Source organism: Argiope bruennichi, chromosome 1 (genome assembly GCF_947563725.1).
Source record: "Argiope bruennichi chromosome 1, qqArgBrue1.1, whole genome shotgun sequence".
NCBI classification, from domain to species: domain Eukaryota; kingdom Metazoa; phylum Arthropoda; class Arachnida; order Araneae; family Araneidae; genus Argiope; species Argiope bruennichi.
This window is the reverse complement of record NC_079151.1, coordinates 17451604-17465396: the sequence shown is the minus strand read 5'-3', so window position 1 is coordinate 17465396 and position 13793 is coordinate 17451604.

Below are 13793 nucleotides of genomic sequence, written 5' to 3'. Positions count from 1 at the left end.
ACTAGGGCTATTTTGGAACGGGTCTCGTAATTTTGAGCTACGATCAGAACGCGAAGACTACACCTAAGCTGTCATCCCCCTCCAAACTTTCACACCACACCAACGGAAGAACGTTTGGCTCCAACGGATGAAACGTGCACCACTTCGACTATCGGCCCTGTTACACGATATTACTTCCTTGGAATCGGGTCTCGAACCTGAAACCCTTTCGCTCCGAAGCCGAGACCTTACCACCAGGCCCCTGTCGTCGTGAAATAATTGCACGGCAAGATCCAATGCGGTCCATATTTTTGAAGGGTATAAAACTGGAACTAAAATAGATAAAATAAAATTTTTGTTGTGGATCCAAGTTTGTATATTCGTATTTCATGTCCGTAGAACAATATGTCTTCAGCGTTGAAAGTTTTGCACCAAAACTTATATTCTTGTTCTAGAACGAAAAATCAGCTTGCGAATAGGTACATTTCTTTTCACATCACATTCCGTCATAAAAAGAAAGAAAGAAAATGTGCGTCAGTGCTAGAATGAAATCAACTAATTTCACAAGCTACATTAATTTTTTTTTTTTTTTTTATCTATCCGTAACGACTAGAATTCTAACCAATTCTACTTCAGCCTTCAGTGATATCATTCGCTTCAGTTACTATCTTCTCACCGAAAAGGAATATCATCATAAGGATTAGATAAGGGGTCTTTTTAAAACTCACCAAACTCCCATAAAAATATATAAGGATACATCATAAAAGGAAATTCTTTCTTGAAGATAAAAAAAACAAAAAAAACACGAAGATAAAGAAAAAAAGAAGAAGAAAATGTTGTGAAGAAAGATGGCCATCTATCTTCTTGATTCAATTTCTTGAAGCATGAAGTTACCGTTACGAAGAAGAGAGCCCCAAAAAAATAATCCGCAGGGAATTGCCGAAAAGATCTTCATCGGAGAAACGATTAACACGCTTGTCTGAACTGCGGATAATATCGGCCGATTAAACGATGCCCGATATCGGTACCACAAATCCGTCAAGTACATAAACAGATAAATCGATCGTGTCATTTTTTTCTCTCTCTTAAGAATGTCCTGTACAAATAAACTTAACATTTTGATGGCTGTTATTACTATAGCTAATAAAGCTCTAAATCCATTTCTTTTTGCCTCTCTTTCTTAGATATTGGCTCTCTAAAATTTTAACGTTCAGTTTTTCATCCAGATACATCTTCCAAATATCAAAGAAGAAATCTTAATGGCGTTTTTAAGAGGATCTTCGGTGAAATTGAAATGTTTTTTTCGTGCAATAGATGGTTTTGAATATGATGATAAAAAGCCACAATTTACTTTCGCTGAAAAGTTTAATGTTATGGCTATGTATGGGTTTTTTCCTACACAGTTTTAGTTTCTATGTCAAAGGAATAGAGTCCTCATTAATGAATAACGAAAGATGCTCTGCGCTGTTCAAAAAAAAAAAAAAAAAAAAATGTGGAGATTGAAAAAAAAAAAAAAAAAAAAACCTGGAAAGAGCTCAAAATGTTATAATCAATGTTTTGATACATTTTGGACGCACTTCGCTATATCTAAAATTTTTAATTTATAGTTTATAATCGAAACAGGATATATATAGCTAAACTCTTTCAAGGAAGTTATGGAATCATAACATATTTCTTTTATTATGATGTCCAAATTCAAACGTCCGAAAAGACGTGTGCAATTGTGCTCAAAACCATTGCACACAATCCCAAAAAAATGGCTGATCCACTCTTGATTTATAAATTCATCAGGAAATATTCAGTGATGAATTTCAAATGTTAAAAAAAAAAAAAAAAACTTATATTTCACAGATAATTTTCATTTTCTGCCAAAAAAAAAAAAAAAATGTCTTTCTAATTGCTAGGTGTTATCGACTAATTTTCATTTTGTGTGTCGAAATACATTTCTGGTAAGTAAAAAATAAAAGAATTTTTTAAAAATTTAATGTTGAAGTATTCGTTTTGAATGAAGTATTCGAATTAGAAATGCGTTTCTTTATTAATTAATAATAATTTAAGTAAAAAATAAATAGAAAATTTTAAATGAATGAAATTAGCATTTTGTATTCTATTCATTTTATCCTACGTCATAACAGCTACATTTTAGCTTAATTGCTCACTAAAAGCAATTCAGTTCTTTATTCATCCTATTTTCCTTCATTCCTGAATTTCCTAATTAAGTCATCCTTCGTACTTCAATTTTCTAATTAATTGCTTTATTCGCCCTTACATAACTAAAAGCAATTAATTATATAATTGCTTTTATTATATAATTTATAATATCTTAATTATATAAATTTCCTATTTTATAAGTTTTCATATTGATTCATTTTTTTAAATCATTTTCTTATGAAAATTATAATGTACTACAGAATTTTTAAACAGTAAATTATGCTTCAGGTTCCCTATAGCAAAACTATTAATTTTATTGTATTTGGAAATTAGAAAAAAATTCAAATGATTTAAAGTATAATAAAATAGTTACATTATATTTTATAATATTTATTGTGGTCTTTTTATTTGGGAATACTTTTTTTTGCACATTATTTTTTTTTAATTCCTTATACATTAACATAAAATGAAGTTAAAATTTTTAAGAAAGAAAAATATCACGATAAAAAGCTTTAGATAAATCATTAATTTACATTTCCAATTTTTTTTTTATTAATATAAGATTTAATCTTTATCAGGTATCGTAAATATCCAGTGATTTTAATTTTCACTATCCTTTATATCATATTCTATTAAATAATTGCAAAAATTAAACTGTTTCAGTCTTTTAATACGATTTGCTACGAGGTAGAAAATTAAGCTAATTAATTAGTAAGACAGAATCTCGACTGTCCAGCGATGCATAAAAATAATTACTGAGGATGACGTGGCTGCTATTTGGCATTGAAATTTCAATCTGTTAGTGACAGACCAATTAATTTCAGTGTTTTAAATATGTCATCTGTGCAATTTGTTTCAACCAATCATTCAAAAAGAAACAATTTTACTAAATTAAAAAAAAAAATTACAAAGTCAACATACTCCTTAAAGCTGCGCGCAATATTCCCAATCATTTTCTAAATTGAAGTCTCTAATCAAATTTCTGAAACAAGCAGATTAAGATGACAAAAAAAAAAAAAAAAAAAAAGTGAAGGATACAAAATAAAAACAGTCTGAAAAAAAAAAAAAGACTATGTCAATGAATATTTAAAGATAAGTACATAATGCTTTTGCCAGTTTTTTACAACAAAAGTTTGAATAATGAAAGGACCTCTTCGAGTACGTCACACTACGTACTTCCAGACAAGATCAAATGATGATGTTTAAATAAAAGCAGAAATAACGAGTGGAAAAAAAAATAATGTATCTTTCCCTGGTGAACTCGTTGCAATTTTTAGCAGCAAAAAGAAAATCCGATATTTCTGTCGGTGACATTACGAGGTCGGACAAATTCAATAGTGTCCTTATAGAACAGAAAGAATCCCTTGCAAGGAAAAAAAAAAATGAAATGATTTGAAAGAATCGGGCGGAATATATTTCTCGGTTGTCTCGAAGATGATTAGAATTTGACCTCCTATTCCTTTTGCAACCAGACATTCCATTATTTTTCTTCTTCCTCTTCCTCGCTTTTTTCCCCTTCTTTTTCTTTTTTTGTTCTTTCTTTCTTCTTTATCTTTTTATTTTATACACAATTAGAAGAATCTTTAACACTAGATCCGTCATATCAGTTATCAGTTGAGGCATCTTTGTATAAACAGAAATCCTCAATTATTCCCTAAATTAAGGAAGCTGATTGTTCCGTTTAGTTTGGGACTTTCTGCCAAACAACCTTCGTAGTTCTGTATTATGGGCAGATGATTTTCATAACATGTACGCTGGAAATTCGGGTTTAAGTTATCATCCTCCTCGGTAATAAGACGCTTAGCATCAAATTATTCAATCACACGAAAAAACATACACCATTTCTTCATAAATGAATTTTTTAATGAGATTAAATCTCAAACCAGTAGCATTTTGATTTCCTAAAGGAGACTACCATCGGACATTTGGAACCGAAATAATTGTGCTTCAAATATTGTTTATACACACGCACACACACACACACACACACACACACACACGCACACACACACACACACACACACACACACACACACACACACACACACACACACACACACACATATATATATATGTGTGTGTGTGTGTGTGTGTGTGTGTGTGTGTGTGTGTGTGTGTAAATCTAATTTAAACTTTTAATGATTTCTTATTTTTTATCTTAAATTAGAACCATATTACTTTATTCTAAAATATTCTCCCAATTTTTTAAATCCAATTCCATTTTTTTATATAATTATTTCTAAGAAGCAAGCACTCTTAAAAATTGCTGGCTCTGTAATTCTCACGTGAGAAGAAGTAAAGGAATAAAATTCCCTAACACCTTCCATCGGCATTTTTTCAAAAATGCCTAAAATTCCCTTTCCTCAATTGACACGTGTATTCAGAATCAGGCGTGGATTTTTTTAAAAATAATTTTTATTTTTTATTCTTTATAATTTTGCGGAAAAAAAAGAGAGTTCAATTTTAATTCATTATTAAGATTTCTTTGTAGTTGTTGTTGTTTCTTATGGCACTTGCCATGGACAAGCCCGCTGTTCGAAGACAGCCGATTTAAGCCTGTGGGGGAGCGCCTCTTGTTTCGATAGTAGCGCCATCTAGGGCCAAGAGAACGACTTAGCTACACACACGTCACAACCCTTTTTACGGGGCGGACTTCATTCACGCATTTCATTCACTCAACCGCAGATCGTAATTTAGACCTGAATCAGAGAACGATCACCCCTGATCCAGTATTCCCAGTGGTATTACTCTCGGCATGGAGGACTTTGTGACCACGACAGATTTAACGCGCGTCAGCCACCAAGCACGCTGGGAATCTTCGGCCGGCGGGGTTCGAACTCGCAACCTAAGGGGCGCGATTTCTTTGTAAAAATAGTTAACAACAGCAGACGTAGTTCGAAAACAATGGCAGATACCATTGTTTTCGAACAAATGAGTGCGGTGATTTGTAATGAGCTTATATTGCTTCTGAAAGGAAATTCTCCAGAATCCCAGAAGGAGCAGTATTTATTTTACGGGCATGCTCTTAGAATGGGAACCATAACACAGGAGAAATTCAGAAGTTAAAATGAAATTGGAATTCAAAGAAAGAGAAAATAATTATTCTCTGAATGCGAATATATACTGAATACAGATACTGAAGGTACAAGTACAGGTAACGAAGACTTCTGAAGGTACAGACCAACAAATGTTCCACCTCTTGTTGGATTTCACTCAAAATTCGATTTGTTCTACACTATAGATGTTAAATCTGTGAATCGATTTTTTTTTTTCATCTAGGTCTTTTCGTTTTGTAGTTATCGTATTAACTTATATTCGAGTAACCGGACAGACAGATTTTTTTCCTAAAAAGTTTTGCTCAAAATTTGATTTTAAAAAAATTACAAATTTGGTGTAAAGACAACGTACCACATTTCATCCGTCTAGCTCATAGTGTTTTTGAGTTATCTTCGTCATGAATAGATAGACAAACCGGCAGACAAGAGAAACATTTTCCGAACATGTGTTTTTCGAATTCAGGGAGCTCTTAAACATGGAGTTTCGATTTTTTTTAACGATTGCAATACTTTCTCGATATTTCGAGTGCGAGAAAGTAAAAGCTATGAAAAAGCAACCTTAGAAAAGACAATTATGGATATTTATAAGGTAATTGTTATCAATCTTGTTGTAAGAGATATCTTTCAATGAAATTATACATTAATACCGAAAGGGGAACACTCCTGATTTTCATCTACATAGACGACATGCATGTTAACCAAGCGAATTAGGCTACCAAAATGGTCATCAGGAATATGCATGAGGAGTATGAATGAAACCTAACCCTAATTATATTCTCGTTTGAGATACTTATCAACTCAATCACGGCGCGCGTGGGTTGACTCGGATGAAAAAAAAAGGAAAAGTGAGCGCAACCAACACACAAGCAGAGGAGATAAAAAAATAATCTATTTAATCGAAAAGAGTGAAATAATAAGATGTCAGCAACTCCGGTCCAAGATGCGCAACACGATGTTTTGTGCTTTCTTATCTTGTCTGTTTGTTTATCTGCGAAGTAATTGAACTTGAGGGATTATATATGCTAATACTATGCTTAATGTTGATAAAAAATGATTTAAGCCTTAAATAGGCGCAATTAATATTTAAGGTCGCATATTTTTGGAATAATAGTTGCATAGTTTTATGCCTTTAAATTTTAATTGTTTAGAGATTTAGGAAGATATTATTCACTTTTGACGAACTGCTTGTTCACCTAGATTATTGACTTTTAGGCTTTTAAATGATTAAAATGGAATGCATTTAAAAAACCTTGTTATTTCATACGGCAGAAAAATATGAACTCAATGTAGTTATTTACTGCAAATTAAGAAGTGAAGTGAAAATCCTGCTAGGAATTAATGATTCGCAAAGGCGATTCTATTGAATTTTTCGATGGATGAGTTTGAGTTCCATTATGACGTTTCAAATTAAATTGTGCATCAAATTAAATTTTAAAAAAATATTAATAAAATCAAGGAAAACGTATATGGAAATAAATTGAATATCATTAAATTTTATTTATTTATTATTATTATTATTTTTTTTTGTTTTTGTGAGTCCTAAAATAATATAAAGACTTTTTTTGTAACATAATCGTTTGGAAGGTGTGCACATCAGTTTTCATCGACAAATAATGGCTATTACTTATTTGTCGATGGTTAAGTCGACTTTTGCTCTCGATTAAACTTTCTGTTTGTAGCCTATTTCTTAATTTCTTATGCATCTTTTTTTTTTTCTCTCTGACTGAATGCAATTTTTGATGGCGACACAGCAAGTCTTCTCCAGAACATTATAATGCTATATATATATATATAAAAATATAGATAGATTTTTATTTTGCCAAAAGTTTTTCGCCATTATAACGCCAATCCCTTCCTTCCTACCTAGAAAATTCTTGGATGATAAGAATAAGTTTGGAAGAAAAATTACATTTTAAGGTTCTAACCGTGAGTAGATATTTTTATTTTAGATTAAAATAAAAAATTACCTATCTTTTCTTATTTCTGCGCTAATTTGGCTCCCTTAATGGAAATAAATGCATTTTGATTTCAATAATCTTGTAAAAACATAAATAAAAGAATGTTGCTCTGATATTTGTGATGTTTATTATATATAATTTTCTGCACAACTTTGCACAATAAGCATTGATTTTGAAATTAAAATTCTTTTATAAATAATTATCCACCAATCCGACACTTTCATTAATCCGACTACTGCTCGGTGTAAAAGTCTGATATCTCTCTGATTATACGACAGGCTATTGTATAGCAAATTATAAAAATCTCGAAATTCACAGTTTCAAGTGATATTTTTCACTAATTTTTTTAACGTTAAAAATATGCTAAAATATATTCTATAGAGCTCTCAATAAGAAATATAATTTTAAAAAATGAAATAAATTATTCATACAGATGCTTTAGAATATGAGGTAGGAAATATCAAATGAAGGAGGGGGAAAGTGGTTAAGAATTCATTCATGTCGTAGCAAATGCGGAAGAGCATTGGAGTCGTTGTGGTTGATTTAGGAGGTAATTAAGAGTCCATTGGTTACACGTGTGAAAGAATTTTCGAGCTATAAAACGGGTGTTAAAAAAAGGTGCCTGAACCATAACTGCTCCACCAATCGAAAAATCATAAAACACAGCTGAGGTTTCTGGTGACACATTCGCCTCGTCATTAAGGGAGAACTAAAACTCTTTTTTTCTTTTTGACGTCCTTCCACGGGCATGAAATTCTTTTTCTTTTCTTTATCTGGAAAGTTATTCTATACGATATTTCTTGCAATAACTATCTGATCTCTAACGGTGAGAAATGCAACTGGAGTTGTTCCAAAATATATATTTTTAACTTGTGATAATTTAATATTAATTTGACGTTTGAATGTAGATTTCTGATTTTGTTTCTCAGGTTGTTTTATTATTATTATAAATTTCCCTTACTATTATACTTTTTAACAGTAATAGAAATATCTTTGCTGGAAAGCTATATTTACACGACGAGTGTTCATTTCACGACGATTTTTTATTTTCATTAATATTGAAAATAAAAAGCCAGGAATGTTCCCCTTGACTTGATGTACCAAATTTCACTATTCTAGCTCTTTGAAAGTTTAAGTAATAGTGTTTACATACAAACAAGCGTAGAGATAGGCAATATTCCCGTTGATTTCATTTCGAAACAAATTACTAAAGATTAACAATTTCAGAGTAAAAACCGTATATCAGTTTTTTAGATATAACAAACTTATAAAAGCTCATTTTTTTCCCCTATAGTGATCGAGCTCGCATATACAAAGACTGACAGACAGACATAACTCCAACAATGATTTATTTTGGGCCCGTGGAGATCTAAAATGATGGGATATATGAAAATCTCTAATAAGAACCGACAATGAAACAGCTTTCAAAATAGATAGAATCTTAGAAATCGAAGTTAAAGATCAAACAATGAAATGAATAATTCTAAAAAAAGATATACAAAAAAGAAGAAGAAAATTCTAAAAACAGTAATTAACATTTCAGGAAGTATTAAATAGAAAATCATAAAAATCACATTAACTATCGAAAGCTATTCTTTTATTATACATACATATATGTGTTTGTTTGTGTGTGTTATGGTAAATGAGATTTATCCGGTGTTTATGTATATTTACCAGTCATAATTCATAACCGGTTCATTTACCAATGATTATGAATAATCACCATTAAACTTGCTGGTGAAATAATCACTGCTAAGTATCACCGGTAATTCTTATGTTTACAATAACATATATATTTCTAAGGCTTTTTCTGCTTACGGAATTGGGCTTCGATTTCGATGATATAAACATCGTCTTTCTGGATTTACTCAAGAACTTGCACACACAACAAACATGGCTGTTCCCGACGACAGGGGAGGTCGGCCTGAAAAAGAGCACCGTTGACCCCCGAGGGGGGTTAAACCAACTCTGGGAGAAAAGGAACTGAAACCCCTAACCACGTGACCTCTCCTTCCTCCAATTCCCTCACCAGTAAATATGTAGCTTGTCAAATACTGCATCGTTGTTTGAAGTTTGTGCCTCAGTATTTCTTCACTTCGTAGGAAGATCCCAAAGCAAGAATGAGAAAATTATTCGATGAATTTCGCAGCAGTTAATTCTGAAAGAACGTTTTTAACTATTTTGAATTTAAACTGTGCACTTTTATTTGTAGATGATTCTTAAAGCAGAGAAAATTATTATTTATTCATGTCAAATTACTCGTAAAAGTGTGTTTCATTATTTTTTTTTCAAACCAAAAATGACACTTACCGACCCTTGTTATTAAAAAAAAAAAAAAAAAAAAAAATGTTTAGCATAACTTTATACGTAACATTTCTTTTTTAATATTGCTAGAATGAATGCTTCTCAATAATGCAATAGAGAGTGGAAAGTTGAGCAAAATGATCTTAAGAAAACAATAACAAAACCACACAATGTGAGAAATGTGAGATATATTAATGCTTTTAAAAATGTTACGAAAAAATTCTAATTCTGCCTTTTCTAAAATTAATTAATATATTATAAAAAGCCAATTTTCTTAAAACCTCCAGTTATTTCAAATTGGTAAATCTGTACTTTATTAAGCAACTGTGGATCCGTAAAATAATATTTTCAATTTCAAAGCTGAGCCTAATCGCATCATCTATTGCTACATTAAAATTCTTTTTCTAAGCAAATTGGTGTTCAAATAATCTTTGTTGATTAATATATTAATTACAAAAGGTCATTTAATAATGTTAAAAATGAATTCTATGAAGAATTACATCCATGTTTAATAATTAAAATAAAACATGGATGTTCTATGCTATTTCGATAGCGCACTCGCGATTCATTAACCAGAAAAAATATACATATGTTAAAAATTTTGCTTTTGGCACCTGAAAGTCTTTCTGTTATTTTTCTCATTGCGTTTCAGTATTCAAACTTAATGCTATGTAACCAAGCAATACCCCAATCGAGCCAGAGCCATGCGGGAAACTTGATTGGGACGCCGAGGAACAATCCCACCAAGCACGAAGGAACAAACGACACTTGATGACATTGGACACTTGCAAACAACAAAGGACCCTCTAGAGAAAACGCATATTGGTCCAGAAAAAAAGAATAGGAAAACACACACACACATTTTACGTTACATATTTACTTGTGAAACATCAAAATTGCACACAGTTATATTTTGTATTTATTATCCTATAGTTGATGTACCCTTGTCTAATTATCTCAGAGATAAATTTAATCCCGGCAATCAGGGATTGGATTAAAAACTGGCTTTGATTATGAATAGTTCAAAATATCATATTGATTGCAATAAATTTCTTTTTGGAGAAAGGGGGGGGGAAACCCAGTATATTTTAAAATACTTTTCTTTATCTGAACAATATATCTCAAATTTCTGTAGGATTTCAGAAAATAAATAAATGAATAACTAAAAATTAAATATTTATTATTGTAATAAAGTAAATCTAAATGTTTAATGTGATACCTCCCCAAAAAAATAATTTCCTGAACCTTATGTGAAAAATTAGAAATGTTATATCATATTTCCATGATAATAAATACCCTTTTACTAATTTCGAACCTTTCTCTAAAATAACTAGAGTAAATAACTTTCCTGCATTATATTTTGAGCGAATTTTAACTGGAAATCGGGGTGAGTATCATTCACCAACGGACTGTGAGATCTCTTTTAAAGCAGCTTTCGTAGTGTGAGAAAGATGTTTTGCTCTGAGTATTCAACGATGAATACTGCATTCTTAAAGCAGCATTCAGTTAATAAGACTGCTTCATTTGTCAAGACTGATTGTAGACAATATTTTCAAAATAGGTCGGTGCATTATTTTCTCCCAGTTATTTCTATTCTATTCTAAAAAGAATACAAGTACAAGTAATGATTTTTTTAAAACTGCTACCTTCCATCATTGCATCAAAATTACTATATAAGTACTTATAAGTTATACTTAGAGACATGTCCATGTTTGAATAAGCTTTTCAACATTTCTATAAGTACCTGCTTAATTCTATAAGTATTTATGACATATATGATCAAGTGACTTAAACACACTGAACATCATTCTGACATTCATGTTGTTTCTGCCAATCTTATACTGTTCCTTTTCAAATACATAAATGCATACATGAAACTTCATAGCACATCTTCTTCCATCGTGTGTTCTGCTAAAGATCAGAAAGCAAACTGGTTTTGCCTGTAAAAATGAATGCATTTAATTAAAGAACTGTGCAAATAAAGAGACTATTCACATCATTATAAAATATCAATTAATCTTCCTCATGGGCCATTGTAGGCATGTCAGCCTCATCCGCTTTGCATTATTATCGGACTGGCTTTTCTCCGCGGAGCCCTTTGTCACGAGGTCCTTTCATCAAGCGTAAAATAATAGAGACCGTCTTTCTCTCCATCAGAAGAGTGTAATAACTACCTGCGAAAAGGCACCTCGTCGAAAAATCTGGTGAATAGGGACCACTTTCAAAAGAAAGAGGAAAAGGCAAAAAAATATAATAATAAAATCCTAAAATTAACATCAGTTTTTTTTTAAGGAGAAAAAAATTGCAATTGTGTAATTTTTTAATTGGATGCCAAATAATGCGAATGCTTTTTCTCTGATCTTTTCAATGGGTGCAGGGTTGCCGCAGTTTTTATCGGAGATAATAATCTTGACATTCAATGCCCCCCTCCCCCCGAGAAGATTGAACTGACTGACGGAGGAAAAAATGTCACATCCGTGTCATAAATAAAGGACATCAAAGGGCATTAAGATCTTTCGGGTAATTTTTGGGGGGATTTTTAGGGACATTAGTCATAGTTAAAAAAAAGACGTAATCCAAGATAAGTATTTATCAGGTAGATTTTATGGTTTCTTTTTAATTCTTTTGAAGCTATTAAACGACAAAGAGCGCGGCACCGACGAAATCGTTCAGTTTTGTTGTTCAGGTTGTTTCTGATTCGCTTTCAATTGAAATGCTTTGTAAGCAAATTCAATGAGTGCTTAGTTAGTAAACAATTTAGTGTATGAGCACTGCCTTAATTTTTTTTTATACCCGGTTAACGAAAACATCAAACAAAAATTCTATCAAAAACGTTTCATCCAAAATAAAGAAAAATTCGTGTTTATTAAATGATCCCATGAATTAAACCATTTTGATTTGATCGTTCGTGAGTTGAAATGGGGTCGCGGTGGTAAGGCCTCGACGGCAGAAGAGGAGGGTTTCAGGTTCGAGAACCGATTCCACTAAAGAACCGCCGTGTAAGCGGTCTCATGCATTGTTAAATCCGTCGAGGCGAAACGTCCCCCCATTGGTATAATGTGGAAGTTTGGAGAGGGGGGAGCCAGCTCAGGTGTAATCCTCGCGATCGGTTGAGGTTCAGAATTATGAGGTCCGTCCAAAATAGCTCTAGCATTGCTTTGAAAGGGGACGTTAATATACCTAAACTGAGCTGAAGTGTTTTGTTTAAAAATTTTTGTTGAACTTCAAAATTCGTCAAACCTTTACAAATTTACTTTTAAATCTCATTCTAGACGAATTCTGCATCCAAACTCAAAAAGTTTATTAGCTAAATTTTAGGAGTCTTCATAAGATCTCTTTTACATTCAGACTGAAGAAAAATGACATGACAATGGCACTGAAATGAGTATCTAAAATGAAATGAAAGGCTTAGATGGACATTTTTCAAATTTTTTTCTTCTTAATAACTAAATAGAACTGGTTATTTTTTTGTAATAACTATCTATTTAAAATTAAACAACTCTACAGCTTGGAATATTATCTTTAATGGAAATAAATCTATTAAGATAGTGGTATTTAAAAGCCTGGGGAATGGTGAATGTAATTATAATCTGAGAGGGGAAGATTCACATTTTTATATGAACAAAATGCACAATATTACAAGTTTGGAAAAGATAATCTATCATAATTCAACTTTTTGCAAACTTTTGTGCAAGGATTAGTTTAGGTGATTGGGAATAAATTTTGAAAACGTTATTATTTTTTGGCCTAAAATTATAAGATTAAAAAGACGTTTATATATTTTTGTGAGACCATAAGCATACTCTAAAGAAATCATTAAGAAGTGCCCTTTCCTCTAAATTAATTTATGTACTAACCAGCCTTAATTACAGGAACATACCCAGTTATTCCGATCCATTTCCAATTACCCTCAAGATTATGAGGTAAATGAAAAAAAAAAAAAGTGTTTGCAGAGTGCATAGCGTTATTAAAAGTCCTTAAAAATCGCTTATTTTTAATGGCCCTTATATATGGACCATAAAAGTGCTTATCTTTCTTTTTGAATATTAAAAGAAAGCTATAAAATGAGTTAGATAGTGAAATTTTTAATATAAGTAAAAAAAAAAAGAATTTCATGATTTTTAGTTTTTAACTTTTTCTTATAAGGAATTAATATGTGAATTAAATGGTGGGGTTTACTTGATACAGTTTGACTGAAGTGTAATAACATTACTTTCGACATGCAACGAATAGGCTTTAGTAAGATTCTTCATGAGTACGGAAGACATTTTAAATAACTAGTTTAAATGTTTGTGAAAAAAATATTCATCAATTACTGTGTTATATTTGCATAAAATTGGATACT